We start from the raw sequence: 20,130 nt of genomic DNA on the forward strand, positions 1-20,130 counted from the left end.
GTATAAGATTGAGATATAATTTATATAAAGCACAATTCACCAATTTAATGTATCATATTCAATTTTTTTTAGTAAATTGGAAGAGTTATGCAGACATCACCACAATCAATTTTAGGACATTTTCATCACCACAAGAAGAAACCCTATTCCCATGAGCAGTCATTCACTTCTTGCCATCCCCCTAAAATCCCTTCCAATTCCCAGCCCTAGGAAACCATTAGTTTGATTTCTGTCTATAAATTGTCCTATTATAGACAATTTATTTAAATGGACTCATATGATATATGATCTTTTATGACTGGCTACATATAAGATTATTTTGAGAAAAACACATTGATGGCTTTAAATAAAAGATTGCAACAGTTGTGTATACGGTGGTTCTACTGAAAATTATGTTTGTGTGTGAGTGTGTGTGTGTGTGTGTGTGTGTGTGTGAGAGAGAGAGAGAGAGAGACAGAGAGAGAGAGACATAGAGAGAGAGAGAGAGAGAGAGAGAGAGAGATATGATGCTGGGGATTGAACCAAGGGCTTTGGGCATGTTAGACAAGTGATTTACCAGTAAACTACATCACCAGCCCTCAGTTTTTTATGATAAAAATAATTAGGATTTTGGCTTCTTATTCAGCCACTATTTCCTATTAGTTGTTTGTTTCCAAACAAAATTTAAGAATCTTATAGATACACAGAGTGGCTGTAAAGACTGTGGATGTTTATTTCATATATTTATTATCTCTTCTCTTCCTCTGAGCATGCTCAAGTACTTCTATTGACTCACAAGATCTTTCATTAATTGCCTTTTTTTTAAGAATAGCATCTATATGCTAAGCACTCGAATCCTCTCAGTAACATTTTGCTAAGGACAACACCGACACTAGCTTGTAAATCCCAGGAATGAGTTTTAGGGTCACCTGGACCGGTTCTTTCACTATGCTATTATTAATACCTGTAGTGGTGCTGTACTACATCATTCCTAAGTACAGCTCTCCAGTTCAAATTCCTAAGAAATTATTGACCCATGTATTAGTCGAAGATCAGGTTAAAATCTATTACTTTTTTGGCTTTTTAGAAAAGATTTGGAGTAGAAATGGAAAGAGTATTTTGGAGATTCACTTTATTATACTTTATATAATATTTTTCATTTGTACTTTTCCCTTCTTGATAGTTATCTTTTTAGATGATTTTAATTTGCTGTTGCTTCTCAAAGAAACATAAATGAGCATTCTGTATTTCAGTAGGGTAGACTCTGTAATTTGGAATTTATCCAAGCAGGGCACTTGTTGTGAGTTAATTATTGAGTTGGAATTAAATATTTTCTACAAATTGGTATTTAGTAATATTTCAGATTAAGTATACTTATTCAAGCTTGCTTTTAAAAAGTTAAGCCTCTTCTAAGAAAAAAAATAATGAATTCTAACTTTTAATATGTTGAACTTAACTGGTTTCCTTTCTTTTAAAAAAAAAAGTTTTGTTTTTTTTTTATTTAATTTTGTGCCTGTGTGTGGTGCTGGGGATCGAACCCAGGGCATTGCCCATATAAGGCAAATGCTCTGCCACTGAGCTACATCCCTAGCTCTTGGCTGGTTTATTAGGCTGATGTATTCTTTACTTCAACATTTTGAAATCTTTTAAATTCTGTCTGAAAATACTAAAACTATGATTGTGAAAGTCTGAGCCATTTTTTCTTATGTTAATTGCAGTAATGTACTGCTGCTTACTCAAGCATATCTCCCCACCACCCACCCTGCAAAATTCCCTTCTATTAAGCCACCCTTCAAGGCTTCACAGAAATCCCACCTCTCCCTGAAAGCTTTCTCTGCTGTCTCTATAGAGGCATAATTAAACTCTGCCTCCTCTCCTGTATAGGATCATTTTAACTATCCATTGTCAGACTCTCACATGTGTTATTTTCACTTGTATTTGTTTCAGCCCTCAAAGAGATTATGAATGGACTCTCCCCCCACCCCAGAGCCTATTGCATGCTTTAAGTGTAGTATTAACTTGGCAAGATTGTGTTGAGTTAAATAGATTTGAATGTTTTGAAGGAATCTTTTCCTATAATTTAAAAAATAATCTTTCAAAATTAAGGCAGATGCCCATTTTTCCTACCACAAATATGAAGCACGTCAGTCACAAAAACAAAATGCATTTTGATATTTGCCTGTGTGCCATCTTTTGAGGGTTAGCTTCAGGAGGTTGGTAGGTCCATGCTCCAAGAGAAAGGCTGGGAGTGCTGAATTTTCCATGGTGGAGTAGCATCAGATGTCTGCCATGTAGTGACCCAAAGTGTGTAAGTCCTACCAAATCAGCCAATGAATCTCCAACCCATGACATGCTTCATACTTATGATGATATCTTTTGTAAAATTCAAGCTCCTCTTCAGATCCTCCTAAAACATCATTGCTAGTATTGGTAGAAAGAAAACTCTATGTAAAGTTTAAGCTATTTTAAAAGAACAATAGAATCTGTTATTCCATAGTTGTTGAAAATGTAAACCCATACTACAGTTACAGAAAGTAAAACAGAATTTGTTTTAAAGCTATTTAAATTTGTTCTAAAGCTATTCACATAAATTAAATGTTTGATAATACTTTAACTTGTAAAAATAATATAACAAAGCTATTATTCTAAAGCAAATACTTCCTCTTCAGAGCTTTGATACCAAAGAAAAGAAAATACTATTTAATTATTCTGTTACAATACAAATGCAAGATAACCACTGAGCCACATCCCCAGCCCTATTTTGTATTTTATTTAGAGACAGGGTCTCACTGAGTTGCTTTTGCCTCACTTTTGCTGAGGCTGGCTTTGAATTCTTAATCCTCCTAAGCCCCTGGGATTACAGGTGTGCACTACCAAACTCAGCCAAGATATTCTTAATAACCAAGATATTTTTCAACTTTTTTGTTTGTTTGTTTTTGACGTACTGGGGATTGAACCCAGGGGTGCTCTACCACTGAGCTATATTTCCAGTCCTTTTTATTTTTATTTTTTAAAACTTTTTTAGTTGTAGATGGACACAATACCTTTATTTTATTTATACATTTCATGTAGTGCTACATGTGCAAGGCAAGCATTCTACCACTGAACTACAACCCCAGCCCTTTTATTGTTTTATTTTTATTTTGAGACAGGGTCTCCCTACATTGCTTAGGCAGATGAACTTCTAGTCCTCCTGACTCAGGCTTTTGGTACCTGGGATTACAAACACATGCCACCATAACAGGATCAACTTTTAAAAATTATTGTTATATATATTTTTAATGGTTAATTTTTTGCCCATTTCATTAAACTCTTATGACAATATGATCATTTCTGTGTTTTTGTTTCTGGTATGAGTGAGACATGATCTTTTTGTTACCTGCTCCCCATTCTTGGTATCTATCCCATTGTTGTGTAAGTGATCAATATTTATTAATATTACTTATTAATATTGAGTTGATTTAATAGTTTAGTAACAATGATCATGCAGAAGTATAGAAAAGATGTTCTTGTATTAAAAAATAAACAGTACTTCTTAGTGAGATAAGAAATATTAGGATTCTAGTCAATTAGATCAAGAAGGTCATGGAGAGAGTGAATGTCCATTTTAGATTTTTCCTTGCCATTTTGTATACATTTATTTAGGCTGTAATTCTCCCAATAGCCTGTAAAGGAGGTAGCATTCTCATTTTAGAACTGGGGAGATTAGAGTATTTATGTAAATGTTCAAGTTATTGTTGTAATTGTAGGGCTAGGTTTTGATTTAAACCTTCTACTTTGATCTCCTGCTGTTTCCCCTTTGCTTGTCAGACTTAAGTTCCCACAGTCCTTTCTGTGCCTTGAATAAGGCAAACTGTTTCCTACTTGGAACCTTTGTTGTTGCTCCAGCCTGTTCTCAAATACTTGGGAAGCCCTTATGCTAGAGCCACTTGTGGATGATTCCTCTCATCTCAGGTCTTGGCTCAAATGTCTTCTTACAGTTTAGTTTTGAAAGGCACCCTGTCTACCTTAGCTACTCTACCAAGTTCTCTCTGCTTTTACACAGCATCCTGTTTGTATCCTTCATACCACTAATAACATCTTACATTATCTTGTTTATTGGTTGGCATATTTATTGTCTACTTTTCCTTAGTAAGGTCTAAGGTCCAAATATGAGTTCTTGATTACTGTGTATCTTTAGCACCTAAAACAGTGATTGGAACATTGTGAGTACTCGGTACGCATTTATTGAGAAGAAGAAAGAGATAACGGATGAGGAAGAGCTAAAGGGAGAGAGAATAAGAGTGAGTAATGAGAATCTAGATACAAGTTTCCAGCTTCTTTCTCACTGGATGATTGACTCCTATTGGAATAAGTTATGTAATTACAACCTGTTCTTTTTGAATTTCCTTATTTAGGAATCCAATATGCCATACTCCTTTTAACTCAAATCTGCAAGACTCCAAAATTAAAGTCTGAGTAATTAGAGTAAAAACCATGGGTTGCCCAATTAATAATGCTAAATATTCACCTTGAAATAATTGCAGGTAGTCACTAGGAACCCATAAATTGGGGAATGAAACAATAAATTTCATAAAATACTTTTCCAGATACAGATAGAATTGTAGAACATCTGTCTGTAGGCTTACATGCCAGAAAGTAATCAACCAGGACACAAGAGGTGATAGCATCATGTTGTTTGATGACTTTCCTGAGGAGAAAGTCTTCTGTGTGTGTGTGTGTGTGTGTATGTGTATGTGTATGTGTGTGTACACACGTGTAAATATATATATATATATATATATATATATATATATATATATATACACACACATATATATGCATGTATATATGTGTGTACACATATACAATAAATTTCATCATAAAAGGAATATTAGAATTATAACCTTGCTGCTGCAAACCTTACCAGTGTGATAAGTATTGAGGGAAATCTACTTAGGATAAAGAATAAGATGTGATTATCTATTTCTCTTTAATTAGTCATCTTCAGTATCAATCTTTTAATTAAAATACTTCAGGAGAAGAGGTATTATCTTTCACTGGTACCCCATATCACCTAGAACCTTGTACATTGGAGAACTATTTTATGGTTCATTTTCTATGAGGGCTCTGAGACTTTCCTTGGAGATCTTACAGTACTCTGGAAATACTGGTACCTGCAGTCCACTATGGACATTTTTATTTTGCTATGACACTCAGTAGTCAATTGTAGTCTTGAAATGATAGTGAAGCTCGGAATTTAAAATACATATATTAATGTGTGGTTAATACACTATAAAATATGATTAAAAGTATCAATTTAAGATATAACATATAAGACTAACTAATATATAAGACTTACATAACATGTAAGACTAAGATATAAGACTAATGTTTGTCTATGTCTTTATTCTAGTCCTAAAGAATATTCTCACATATAATAAAGAATTTCCATTTGATGTTCAGCCTGTTCCATTAAGGTAAATAAATAAGCATCCATATTTTGTCTTCTGATTTTATTATCTATTTTATGCCTGTTTTTCAAATATTTCTGGATTTTTTTCCCTATCAAATTTGGTATTGGTGATATGGCTGATATTATTGGTAGCAATGAGATGATTGACATTGATATTTATATCAACATTAACCTAATAATCAGCATCTTATCTGGGAAGTTAGTGGCTATGAGGGTTAGCTGGTGTATTAAGTGGAGTAGCTCACTAATTTTTCTGTCTTTTTTTTACATAGGAGAATTTTAGCCCCTGGTGAGGAAGAGCATTTGGAATTTGAAGAAGATGAAGAAGAAGGTGGTGCTGGAGCAGGGTCTCCTGATTCTTTTCCTGCTAGAGTGCCTGGTGGGTACAAAAAATGTACATTAAATTCAAGGTCAGGTGTTTGGAACTTACTTTTGTACTTGTTAGTGGCGGGTAAAACATCTCCAGGTTTGCCAATCTTAAGCAAATTATCATGGCCATTCTGTTAGCGGTAGCTATCGGTTTATTGTGAAAGTATCTTACTATTTGTGTCAGGGATCCTCAAAACATCCCGTGTTTAGTGATTGGCTAGGAATACCCACAGGACTCAGCATATAGCTGTACTCACAGTTGTATTCTGAGTCATTACAACAAGAAAACACAAGAACAAAATCAGCAAAGGGTAAAGGCACACAGGCAAATTCCAGAGGAAACCAAACTTCTAAGAGTCCTCTCCCAGCAGAGTCAAATATGTACTTGATTCTCTCAACATTCTTTCACACCTGTGAAATGAAAAATATTGTCTATTGGGGAAGCACTGTAGGGATTCAGTGCACAAGACACTTATTGGGGTTAGCATGAACCAAAACTACAGACTCCAGGAAGAAAGCAAGTGTTCAGCACAAACCATATTGTTTGCATGGACGGTTTAGGCACAGTGATCTTCTTAACAGGGCATGATGGGAATTCTGCTGAAATCCAGGTTCCCAGATGCTAGCCATGGACCAACATTGTAAGTAGGCTTTCTAGAGTAACTGTTTGCTATGTTAATTCTTTTCTTTATATATCTAGCTGTTCTTTAAATAATCATATATGATTGTGAAACCTATTATTTATTACCTGAAAACTTATTTATCATGTTGAATATTAAAGCTTCTAAATGACAAACCCAAGTAATACAAATTAAAAAAAAATAGCTGGCCAGGATTATATGCTTATAATCCTAGCTACTTGAGAAATTGAGGCAGGAGGATTGCAAGTTTGAGGCCAGTGGGGGCAACTTAGAGAGACTTTGTCTCAAAATAGAAAGAACTAGGGATGTAGCTCAGTGGCAGGGTGCTTGCCTCACCTGTGTGAAGCCCTACATTTATTTCCTAGTACCACATGCACAAATAGCCATGACACAATTTTAGACACAATTTTAAAAAAACATTTCTGAGTGACCTAAACATAAGCCTAGCAATCTCAACATTAATCTAGATTTGTATTGGTTATTCATCTTTTATATAGTCTTAGATATGTACAAAAAATGTTTTTTTGAAACTCAAAATGAAGAGTGAATCTTATTTCTTTAATATCAAACCTGTACTTGTTTCTTTCCTGCATAAATATTCAATTCTGAGTTGAACTTGAGAGTTAAGCAAATATGGATTTCATTTTCAGCTAAAGTGCAGTTTTTTTCTTACCCATGCATATAGGAAGTTGAAAACTGCAACAAAATATTCATTGCTGTTCCGTGAATATTAGGGCATCCTTATTTCACAGAATTTCAGAATATATCTAGGGTTAAAGCAGTAAATACCACCAAAGTGTGCAGTTAGACTCTGGCTCTCCGAGCACTTCCTTTCTCTCAAAGTCTCAAATTCTTAGACTGAGTCGAACATTCAGAGCCAGAGTCCCTCATCCAGTCATGTACTTATATTGAAAGGAAAGGAAAATAACATTCAATGTTATCTGGTAGTTCTCCTAGCTGTTTTTCAATAGTTTTAAGGCTTGTTAATATTCTATTACTCTCAAGCAGTTTTGGAAACATTTTAAGATTTCTTTTTTTATAATTTGTTTCTTGTTTGTTTGTAGTACTGGGGATTGAAGTCAGGGGTGCTCTACCACCTAGCTACATCCCCAGCTCTTTGATTTTTTTTTTATTTTGAAACAAGGTTTTGCTAAGTTGCCCAGGCTGGCCTCTCCTGCCTTAACTTGCCAAGTTCCTGGGATTACAGGCATGCACCACTATGTCTGGCTCAGTTTTTTTTTTTAATCCATGAATCTTGTCACTTGAAGTCAAAAGGTTTTCTCCAGAGCTTTGCAGAAATTGGTTCATAGGAAATGTCTATTGAGTAGGCTCTTCTTCAAGGCTCTAAGCAACATCTGGCCTGCTTTTTCTTGAAAGTGCTCTGGCCACTCAAATTTTTAACCCAACACCTGTAGTAACTCTTCCTTGCATGCTAAATGGCATCTGTGTATGAAGCATATACCCACTGATTTATCTTAGGTTTTGTGAGAGTATTTATTATTTTTTTCCAGATATGATGGTGACACTTAAGAATTCAGCCATTATCCAAATCACATATTTCTGAACACAGAAAAATATTTCTAGTACTAGTCAATAAAGAAAATAAAAACAAGAATATACTCATATAACCTATATACAAACAACTTTAATCAGGTATAATTTTTGACAGACCTAGAAATATTATTATTTGAATGCTAATGACCCCTAAGATTTTTATCAAAATTTTAATATAACTTCAAAGTGAACAAACTTCTTATGATTTTACTCTTTATCTTGAAAGGTTGGAGCAGTTCCTCAACTACTAATCAGTTACCAACCAAAAGAAATTGTGCATGTGTTTTCATATTTTCACACAATTTGTATGTGTGTACAAATTGCAGATGTGCAGTACAAATTGCAAAATTTTTCTCTTGCTAGATTTTTAAGACCCATTTCATGTTTTGTGCCATCTACAAAATGTTATGGCCAAATAATGATTTGTCAATACCATTATTTTAAATTATGTTAAAATTATCCAAAATAATAGAAAATATTATTTTATATATATCATTTTTATTGCATTTTAAAATTACAAAGAAATGTGCACTTAAAAAAAGTGTGTGACTTTGAATTGGTAGTATCAGACATCTGAATCTAATTACAAGTATGATAAATCTAAAACAAAGAAGATATATATATATATATATATATATATATATATATATATATATATAATCACATACATATAATAATGCTTAGTTTACATTTTAGATATCAGGTTCATCTCTGTTCTAAAAGTATGGACAAAAAATTTTGTACTCCTTATTCATGACATTTAATTCACCAAGCACCAAGGCAAAATGAAGACTGACTCACCTCTTATTGAAGTAAATGCCTGTGACAAAAATTTGTACAAAAAAATTGTAAAAAGCCAAGCAAATGAAATTATTCAATAAGCAAACTCAAATCAATGTTTTAAAAAAATATAATCTTTGGTAATTTTCCTCTTTTATGTTCTGACCTAGACAATAATGTACTATTTTGGAACAAAGACTGTCATGCCATTTCCAATTTTGGACTAGAAATTGTCCTTATGGTATGATATGAGATATAAACAATAGCAATTTTTAAAAAGCAAAAATAAAAAGTTGAAAGAAAAAAATGACTTCCTCTTCTGCATGTGACGACAGGGTCTTAAGGATCCCACTGACCTTCATATCCATGTCACTCCAGACTCATCCTCAGGCTGGTGGTCCTTTCATTGTCTGATTCTCCATGATCTCTATGGCTACACAGAGACTATTGAATGTGAGGCCATCCTACTTGATACTCAGACCTTCATTTTTCTCAGCATCCTCTTGGAACAAAGAAGTTATGGCCGGGGGGTGGGGGGCTTCAGATGCTCTCCCATTGTTTTTCTGTACCTGTTGCAGGTAGAGTGGTGCTTCATTGCTTGTTCTGTGTCAGTGCTGTGGGGTGCCCAGCAGAAGTAGAGGCCTTACTTGCACAATTCCCTTTCCTCTCCACAGTGGCAGTGGCTGTAACATTCTTGGCTAGGTCAGACACTTTTACACAGCTTTTAAAACATTCTTGAGCAAACTTGTCTGTGTTTAACAAACAGCCATTTGGGGGATCCATAGCTACCTTCATAAATTGTTTTCCACAGATGAAGCACAATGAAATAGAGCAACTTGAGTTTTTACCCAAGTACCACCTGTTAATAAACAGTTTCCATCAACAAGATGGACTTTTTGGTGTCCCCTATTACAGTAGTGTGGTGAAATGGTTCCAAACCTTCTAATTCATTGTCATTACTTTATCAGAGTTGTCTTTAGGTTTAGGCTTAGAATCTTACTCTCGCAGAAAAATCACACTGAATTGAGTAATTCCTTCCAACTCTTTTTGACACCAGTGAGAGCATGCTTGCTCTGGTTGGTGCATAAGAGGTGGTTGGGGCAGATAAGTCAGAAAAAAACATGCTTTCTGTGTTCAGTACAACTTGGGGCTCACCAGCTACCAATGGCTTCCTTTGTCTTGCAGTAAAAACTGAAAGTGGAATTAACCAAATGAACACAGTCCTGCTGCTCACTGCTATATGAGTGTTAAAGACCTATCATATTGCTATCTGGGCTACTCAGTCTCTGTCCATTCCTGTGAATGTGAATTGCCCAGTGTACAAAGTTCAAATGTTACTCTTTTTTAATCACTCCCTTACTTGGAGTTCTTAGTGACAACTCAATAACATCCCTGGGATGTTATTGAAAACTTGGTTTGGACAGCAGTAGCCATTTAGAGTTTTCCATATTTAAAAGTATGAGGCATAAATAGTGGCCTCACAAAAATGTCTATATTCTAATCCTGGGAACCTGTGACTGTTATGTTACATGGCAAAAGGAACTTTGCAGAAGCTTGAGATGGGGAGGTTCTCCTGCAGTTCCTTTTAAGGCTTTAGGGACAAATAAAATAAAGATGTTAAAATGGGACATGATGGTTAAAAGCATGGACTCTGTAGCCAAACTGCTGTGTGATTATGGATAATTTGTTTTTCTATGCCTCACTTTTCACCTCTGAAAAATAGAACTAAACTATTGTTGTGAGGATTAGATGAGAGGATTAGGATAGCATGTGGCACATCACAAATACTCACAAGTGTTAGCTATTTCTTATTTACATAGCAATTCCATGTGGAAGAACATTTCTTCTGATCTTTGCTCTAGATCTGAGAGCAGATGATCTAGCTGGAATAGCACAGTTTACACTGGATTGTGTGTAGTGATTTCTTTCTTATCCTTGTTAGTCTTTGAATTTTATGAATGTAGTTGACTTGTTCTCATATTACACTATGTAATTGGATATGTTAATTCTTCACTTAGAAATCTTCCTTTTAATGCATTGGCTCAATTTACAACTATCATGGTTTTATCTTTGATGCAGAAACATGCACCCTTTTTCATCTATCCTGGGAGCTATAGATGGTATGGTATTATTTTAGTATTTGATCTTCTTTTCTGTTTATTATTTCTTCACTCATTGATATAGATTTTCTAGCCATTTGTTTACTAGAGAATGATAACCTCTAGAACTGGAAATTCAGTCATTCATTCAATAAAAATATTTCTTCAACAAAGATATGTTTATTCCTTGTGCATACTACAAAAGGAACATTTTCCACACCTTTCAGGATGCTTATTGTGTAGTCAGCAAGACAGAGCCAAAAGCACATGATTATGATTAGAGATGTGCACCAATGTCATAGGTTGGCAAAAAGAAGGGCTGAGGGAGTTTAATAAATCTAGACAGATTTAGGACTCACTGAGTATGTAGGAGTTGACCATGCAGAGAGAGAGTACATCATAGACCATTCTGAAACACCTTAAATAGGCACCTTTCTATGTAATCTATGATCTTAATTACAGTCAGCTTCCTTTATCATGGAGCACAAGGTTTGACATTCTACCTTGAATTAAAAAAGAAATTCAGACTTGAAATCACTGCCTCCATATTAAATTATTCGAAGCATAATGATTACATTAAACCTTACTGTGTAGTCTCAGGCAAAAAGATTGTTGGTAAGGAATGTAGCATCAGCCCTACCATTTCAACTGAAAGATCTAGATAATGACAGGTTATAAAATTGACTCATCCCAAAGTAACAACAAGTTTAATATCAACTTGTAAAAAAATAATGTTAACATCAAAAAGACTTTGAAAGTTGTAAAGCAATCATCTTTTGACTGTCAAAAAAAGTAGTAAAGAGGTAAGACATAAAAGAGGTAATATTCTTGGGGGGTTTTTGGGGTGGGGTGGGATGGGTTCTTTTTTTTCTTTTTTGGAACTGGAGGTCAAATCCAGGATTTTGCAAATGCAAGGCAGACACTTTGCCACTGAGCTACATCCCAACCCAACATTCTTAATATATAAAGAAAAATTTTAATTCTAATAACCAAAGCAAAATACATGAGAGGAACAGACAACATGAGCGAGTGCGCACGCGTGCGCGCGCACACACACACACACACACATACACACACACACATTTAAAAATGCCTGTTAAACATATAAAAAGATACTCAACTTTATTTTTAATAAAAAACATAGATTAAAGCTACTGTTGGTGAGTCTTAGGGGAAATAGGTACTTATTAATCACTGGTGGGAATAGAAAAATGGTACAGTTCCTTTGGAGGGGAATTGAGCATTCTCTAACAACATATAAGTACATATTTTTTCCTTAGCAATCCCATTCCTGAGAATTTACTCTGAAGATGCACCCGTAAAATACAGGAAAAAGAGGGGGAAACACTTGCATATACACCAGATTCTCTGTTGAGGTGTTTTTTATAATGATAAAAAGTTATAAATAATGTAATTGCCATAGGAAGATTGACTGAATAAACTATGATACATAGGATGCTGTGAAAATAATTCAGAAAATCTCCATGAACTAATGAGTGATTTTTCAAAATATATTATTAGCAGAATTTATCAAGATAGTTCACATTAGCAGATTAAGGTGAAAGATTTCATAATGTTGTCAACAATGCAGAAAAAGTTTTCAGTTAAGTTTGAAATACAGCCTTGATTTTAAACAATTCTTGGCAAAGAACAGAAAAACATCCTTAACTTAATAAAACATGGCTACATGACATTTACAGCCCAAAATCGTTTAATGATGAATTTGAACAAAACAAGAGTCTCTATTACTTCTTTTCATCAGCATTGTTTTGGAAGCCCTAGCTACTGCACTAGGACAAGAAAAATGAAATATAAAAGGGGGGATGTTCTTTATTTGCATATTTATGAATATAGAGAGAATATGCAAAAAAAACCTATTCATAACTCATTAATAAGATAAAGCGGTTCCTGGATATAAAATCTGTACAGACAAATCAATTCTATCTCAAACAAGTAATAGTTGCTTAGAAAATGAACTATTATAATATTTATAGTAGTATTAAATAATATCAAGGACCTTATTATAAATTCAACAAAAGAAATATAAGAATTTTATGTAGAAAATAAACCTTTGTTGAAAGAAATAAAAGAATATCAAAAGGATAGATCCAACATGGCGGCCAGTGAGGAAGCAGCACTTTCAGTATCTCCACATTAACAGAATCAGAAAGACCCATTGAAACAGCTACATTCTACCTACTGAGGAACTTCTAGCAAAATTCCACTGAAAGGAGACCTGCCGGGAATTAGTAAGTCTATTAGAGATGACAATTTGTCCCAGACAAGTGAATCTTGGCCGGCCACGCAGGCGCAGATGTCCAATCCCGCAGCCTCCACCCGCCCGGCTCTGCAAGCGGCCCCCGGCGACCCGGCGCTGCGCGGCGAGAAGGGTCCCCGCCCAGCCCGGCAGATGGCCCCCGCCATCCCGGCTCTCCTGGCGGCCCCGCTCACTCTGCGAATGGCCACCCCGCCTGCTCAGCTCTTAGCCACGCGGCCGCCGCCTGCCCGGTACTACAAGTGGCCCCCAGCGGCTTGGCACAGTGAGAAGGGTCCCCGCCTGGCCCGGCAGACGGCCCAAGCCCTCCCGGCTCTGTGAACGGCCCCGCCCACCTGGCAAATGGCCCCCCGCCCACCCGGCTCTTAGCCACGAGGCTGCCACCTGCCCAGCTCTGCAGGAGGCCCCCGGCGGCCCGGCGTAGCGATAAGGGTCCCCGCCAGGCCCGGCAGATGGCCCGCGCCCTCCCGGCTCTGCTAATGGCCCCACCCACACGGTGAATGGCTCCCCCCCCAGATGACATGAAGGGAATCTAACCAAGCCTTTATGAAATAGCGAATTGGGAACTAAAACCAGAGATTGTGTCAGACCAGAGACAAGCCAGTTCCACCCCTCCCTTTGGACACTCCAGCAAGGAGCCAGGGGCCCACCATAGCAGAGAGGGGAAGTCACCAAAGTTCGGCCAAAGAGATTCCTTCCCAGCGGAATCTACTTTAGCAGGTGTGTGACTCCCACCCACATCAGATACAAACAACCGGGAAACTTCAAAATCTCTCTGTGTGCATGACCGTAAGGGCCAAAGGACTCTTGACCCCCAACTCCCCCTACTGCCAGTGATGTGGGCATGACTGTAGGGGTGGAGGGAAGCAGAGAAGACTCCCCACCTCCAACTCCTCCTACCGCCAGCGGAGTGGTCGTGATTGTAGGGGCTGAGGGAAGCAGAGGGGATCCTCGACCCCCAACTCCCATTACCACCAGCAGTGACACCAATGGTCTTAGCCACCAGATTCCAAAGGTGTGCCCACCAAAGGGGTCTGGAAAAATTAAACTATTGACTCTCAGACCACAGCTCCATAGCACTGGGGCTTAGATGAATGACAGAGAGAGTGCTCAGTCATTAGGGAAATAGAGCACTCGCTGGGGCTGAAAGTGTAACCAAATCCTTGGGGAACTGCCTCCGGTGAGCAGGACCTGGCTGGCTGGCAGGAGGAAGGGGAGGAGGGGCCATAGAAGTGAAATGGCTCTGGAACAACAGGATTGAGAGACTCCCAGGAGCTGCCTTACAGGGATTGCTGTTGACACATTGAGGGCAAAACTCAGCGTGGAGGGCACAGCTTTGCCTATGGGAAGAGAAGAAAATGGATCTCTAAGACCTAATTTTATTTCTTATTTTATTTTATTTTTTCTCTCCCTTTTTCCCTCTTTCTCTCCCCTTCCAAGTTTTATTGTTCTTTCCATTCTCCTCTATGCTATCTATCTCCCTCTCCTTCTTTCTTTTCAAGAGCACCTTCCTTCCCCTTCCCCCCAACTTTCATCCCAAGCATTTCGTCCTCCATTTCGTGTAACTGTCTGAATGAAAATAGGTGAATGTTTCGAGGCCGTCTATAGTGCTCCTAAATACCTAGCTACTACCAACACCCTGATCCAATCGATGGTTAGTATCCCCCTTCAGTAGAGCAATCTTCTAAAGTAGCCAAGACATACTAACCCTTATACATTCATAGCACCTAACCTAAAGTCCTAAGAACAAAAAACAAATCACTATATGCATACAAAATCCGGAAGCCCTTTATAAATTGAATGAATCAGCTCTAAAGTACAATAAAGCCCAACATCTATAGGCATAATCTCCCACCACAAAGGAGAGACAACAGAGATAAACAAAGCCAAAACAAATGTATAGGAGAAAGCAGTTACAAAGCAGTCAAACAGAGCTGGAAAGTAACATGAACAACATGAAAAAACAAGGGAAAAAATGATTACAGATAATGCAGGACAACTTAAATCTACAGGAGGACCTAGAAGCATCAGAAACATGGACAAGGAAAGAAATCAAGGCATACCTAACTGAGATGGAACGGAATTTTAGAGAAGACATGAGACAGCAAGTCTAAGAATTGAAAGTATATTTTGAAAAAGAACTAAACAAACAAATTCAAACTGCAAAGAACGAGATTTACCAGGAGATAGAGATCTTAAAAAAAAACCAAACAGTAATTTTAGAAATGCAAGAAACCATAAACTGGATTAAAAACTCTAACGAGAATATTACAAATAGACTAGATCAAGTAGAAGTCAGAACATCAGATAATGAAGACAAAGTTTATCAACTTGAAAAGAATATAGTCAGCACTGAAAAGATGCTTAAATCTCATGAGCAATCTATCCAAGAGATATGGGATCTCATCAAAAAATCAAATTTGAGAGTCATTGGGATAGAAGAAAGGTTCAAACCAAAGGAATGGACAACCTATTAAATGAAATAATCCTAGAAAACTTCCCAGAGATGAAAGATGGAATGGATTGCCAAATCCTGGAAGCCTACAGGACCCCAAACATCCAAAACTGTAATAGACCAACTCCAAGACATATAAATATGAAGATATCTAACATACAGAACAAGGAGAGAATATTAAAAGCTACGAGGGAAAGGAGGCAGATTACACTCAGGGGTAAACCAATTTGGTTAACGGCTGATTTTTCATCACAGACTTTGAAAGCGAGAAGATCCTGGAACAATGTATTTCAAACGCTGAAAAATAATGGATTCCAACCAAGAATACTGTATCTAGCAAAATTAAGCTTCAGATTTGACAATGAAATTAAAATCTTTCATGATAAACAAAAGCTAAAAGAATTCGCAGCCAGAAAACCAGCACTGCAAAGCATTTTGGGCAAAGTCCTACAAGAAGAGGAATGGAAAAATAGTGCCCAAAACCAACAGCAGGATGTATCTCAGTAAAGGGGGAGGAAAACAATCAAAAAGTAAAAACTAGCCAAAATAAACTAAATAAATAAATAAACATGGCTGGAAGTACAAATCATATTTCAATTGTAACCTTAAATGTTAATGGACTAAACTCACCAATCAAGAGACACAGGCTAGTAACCTAGATCAAAAAAACAAATCCAACAATATGCTGCCTTCAGGAGACTCATATGATAGGAAAAGACATACACAGGCTGAAGGTGAAAGGTTGGGAAAAAAACATACCACTCACATGGCCCTCGGAAGCAAGCAGGAGTGGCCATACTCATATAGAATAAAATCAACTTTAAACCTAAGTTAATCAAAAGGGATAAAGAAGGACACTATATCCTGTTAAAAGGAACTATCCACCAACAAGACATAACAATTATCAATTTATATGCACCAAATAATGGTGCAGCAACGTTCATAAAACAAACTCTCCTCAAGTTCAAGAATCAAATTGACCACAACACAATAATTATGGATGACTTCAACACACCGCTCTCGCCATTAGACAGATCTTCCAGACAAAAGCTGAATAAAGAAACTATAGAACTCAATGACACAATCAATAACCTAGACTTAACCGACATATATAGAATATATCAACCATCATCAAGTGGATACACGTTCTTCTCAGCCAGCACATGGATCTTACTCAAAGATAGATCATATATTATGCCATAGGGAAACTCTTAGTAAATATAAAGGTGTGGAGATAATACCATGCACCATATCTGATCATAATGGAATGAAACTGGAAATCAATGATAAAAGAAGGAAGGAAAAATCCTGCATCACATGGAAAATAAACAATATGTTACTGAATGATCAATGGGTTACAGAAGACATAAAGGAGGAAATCAAAAAATTCTTAGAGATAAACGACAATTCAGACACAACATACCGGAATCTATGGGACACAATGAAAGCAGTTTTAAGAGGAAAATTCATTTCCTGGAGTTCATTCCTCAAAAAAAGAAAAAACCAACAAATAAACGAACTCACACTACATCTCAAAACCCTAGAAAAGGAAGAGCAAAACAACAGCAAATATAGCAGAAGACAAGAAATAACTAAAATCAGAGCAGAAATCAACGAAATTGAAACAAAAAAAAACATTGAAAAAAATTGATAAAACTAAAAGTTGGTTCTTTGAAAAAATAAATAAGATCGACAGACCCTTAGCCATGCTAATGAAGAGAAGAAGAGAGAAAACTCAAATTACTAACATATGGGATGAAAAAGGCAATATCACAACAGATACTACAGAAATACAGAAGATAATTAGAAAGTATTTTGAAACCCTATATTCTAATAAAATAGAAGACAGTGAAGACATCGATAAATTTCTTAAGTCATATGAGCTGCCCAGATTGAGTCAAGGAAGACACACACAATTTAAACAGACCAATAACAAAGGAAGAAATAGAAGAAGCCATCAAAAGACTACCAACCAAGAAAAGCCCTGGACCAGATGGGTATACAGCGGAGTTTTACAAAACCTTTAAAGAAGAATTAATACCAATACTTTTCAAGCTATTTCAAGAAATAGAAAAAGAAGGAGCTCTTCCAAATTCATTCTATGAGGCCAACATCACCCTGATCCCGAATCCAGACAAAGACACTTCAAAGAAAGAAAACTACAGACCAATATCTCTAATGAACATAGATGCAAAAATTCTCAATAAAATCCTGGCGAATTGAATACAAAAGCATATCAAAAAAATTGTGCACCATGATCAAGTAGGATTCATCCCTGGGATGCAAGGTTGGTTCAATATACGGAAATCAATAAATATTATTCACCACATCAATAGACTTAAAGATAAGAACCATATGATCGTCTCGATAGATGCAGAAAAAGAATTCGACAAAGTACAGCATCCTTTTATGTTCAAAACACTAGAAAAACTGGGGATAACGGGAACTTACCTCAACATTGTAAAAGCAATCTATGCTAATCCTCAGGCTAGCATCATTCTAAATGGAGAAAAACTGAAGGCATTCCCGCTAAAATCTGGAACAAGACAGGGATGCCCTCTCTCACCACTTCTATTTAATTTAGTCCTTGAAATACTAGCCAGAGCAATTAGACAGACAAAAGAAATTAAAGGCATAAAAATAGGAAAAGAAGAACTTAAATTATCACTATTTGCGGACGATATGATCCTATACCTAGAAGACCCAAAAGGGTCTACAAAGAAACTACTAGAACTAATAAATGAATTCAGCAAAGTGGCAGGATATAAAATCAACACGCATAAATCAAAGGCATTCCTGCATATCAGCAACAAAACTTCTGAAATGGAAATGAGGAAAACCACCCCATTCACAATATCCTCAAAAAAAATAAAATAAAATACTTGGGAATCAACCTAACAAAAGAGGTGAAAGATTTATACAATGAAAACTACAGAACCCTAAAGAGAGAGATAGAAGAAGATCTTAGAAGACGGAAAAATGTACCAGGTTCATAGATAGGCAGAACCAACATCATCAAAATTGCGATATTACCCAAAGTTCTCTACAGGTTCAATGCAGTGCCAATCAAAATCCCAACGGCATTTCTTGCAGAAATAGATAAAGCTATCATGAAATTAATATGGAAAAACAAAAGACCCAGAATAGCAAAAGCAATTCTAAGTAAGAAGTGTGAATCGGGAGGTATAGCGATACCAGATTTCAAACTATATTACAGAGCAATAGTAACAAAAACAGCATGGTACTGGCACCAAAACAGGCACGTGGACCAATGGTACAGAATAGAGGACACAGAGACCAATCCACAAAATTACAACTTTCTTATATTTGATAAAGGCGCTAAAAGCATGCAATGGAGAAAGGATAGCATCTTCAACAAATGGTGCTGGGAAAACTGGAAATCCATATGCAACAAAATGAAGCTGAACCCCTTTCTCTTGCCATGCACAAAAGTTAATTCAAAATGGATCAAGGAGCTAGATATCAAATCAGAGACTCTGCACCTGATAGAAGAAAAAGTTGGCTCCGATCTACATATTGTGGGGTCGGGCTCCAAATTCCTTAATAGGACGCCCATAGCCCAAGAGTTAAATACAAGAATAAACAAATGGGACTTACTTAAACTAAAAAGTTTTTTCTCAGCAAGAGAAACAATAAGAGAGGTAAATAGGGAACCTACCTCCTGGGAACAAATTTTTACTCCTCACACTTCAGATAGAGCCCTAATATCCAGAATATACAAAGAACTCAAACAATTAAACAATAAGATAACAAACAACCCTATCAACAAATGGGCCAAGGACCTGGACAGACACTTCTCAGAGGGGGACATACAATCAATCAATAAGTACATGAAAAAATGCTCACCATCTCTAGCAGTCAGAGAAATGCAAATCAAAACCACCCTAAGATACCATATCACTCCAGTAAGATTGGCAGCCATTATGAAGTCAAGCAACAATAAGTGCTGGCGAGGATGTGGAGAAAAGGGTACACTTGTACATTGCTGGTGGGACTGCAAATTGGTGCGGCCAATATGGAAAGCAGTATGGAGATTCCTAGGAAAGCTGGGAATGGAACCACCATTTGACCCAGCTATCACTCTTCTCGGTCTATTACCTGAGGACCTTAAAAGAGCATACTATAGGGATACTGCCACATCAATGATCATAGCAGCACAATTCACAATAACTAGACTTTGGAATCAACCTAGATGCCCTTCAATAGATAAATGGATTAAAAAACTGTGGCATTTATACACAATGGAGTATTATGCAGCACTAAAAACCGACAAAATCATGGATTTTGCAGGGAAATGGATGGCATTAGAGCAGATTATGCTAAGTGAAGCTAGCCAATCCTTAAAAAAACAAATGCCAAATATCTTCTTTGATATAAAGAGAGCAACTAAGATCAGAACAGGGAAGAAGAGCTTGAGGAAATGATTAACATTAAACAGAGGCGAGTGGGGGGAGAGAAAGGGAGAGAGAAGGGAAACTGTATGGAAATGGAAGGAGACCCTC

At 36.7% G+C, this 20,130-nt stretch overlaps 1 pseudogene across 1 annotated transcript in view; it reads left to right on the top strand.

Moving 5' to 3' along the window:
* The window catches only part of LOC308633227 (axin interactor, dorsalization-associated protein-like), a 49,524-nt pseudogene that overhangs the window by 18,783 nt on the left and 10,611 nt on the right, over nucleotides 1–20,130 (top strand). Inside the window, exons 6-7 of the transcript XR_014024332.1 lie at nucleotides 5,375–5,438; nucleotides 5,707–5,813. The product of XR_014024332.1 is annotated as an axin interactor, dorsalization-associated protein-like (transcript). The remainder of the gene's footprint in view (nucleotides 1–5,374; nucleotides 5,439–5,706; nucleotides 5,814–20,130) is intronic.

The sequence above is a fragment of the Spermophilus citellus genome, assembly GCF_964194105.1.
Source record: "Spermophilus citellus genome assembly, chromosome: 14".
NCBI lineage: Eukaryota > Metazoa > Chordata > Mammalia > Rodentia > Sciuridae > Spermophilus > Spermophilus citellus.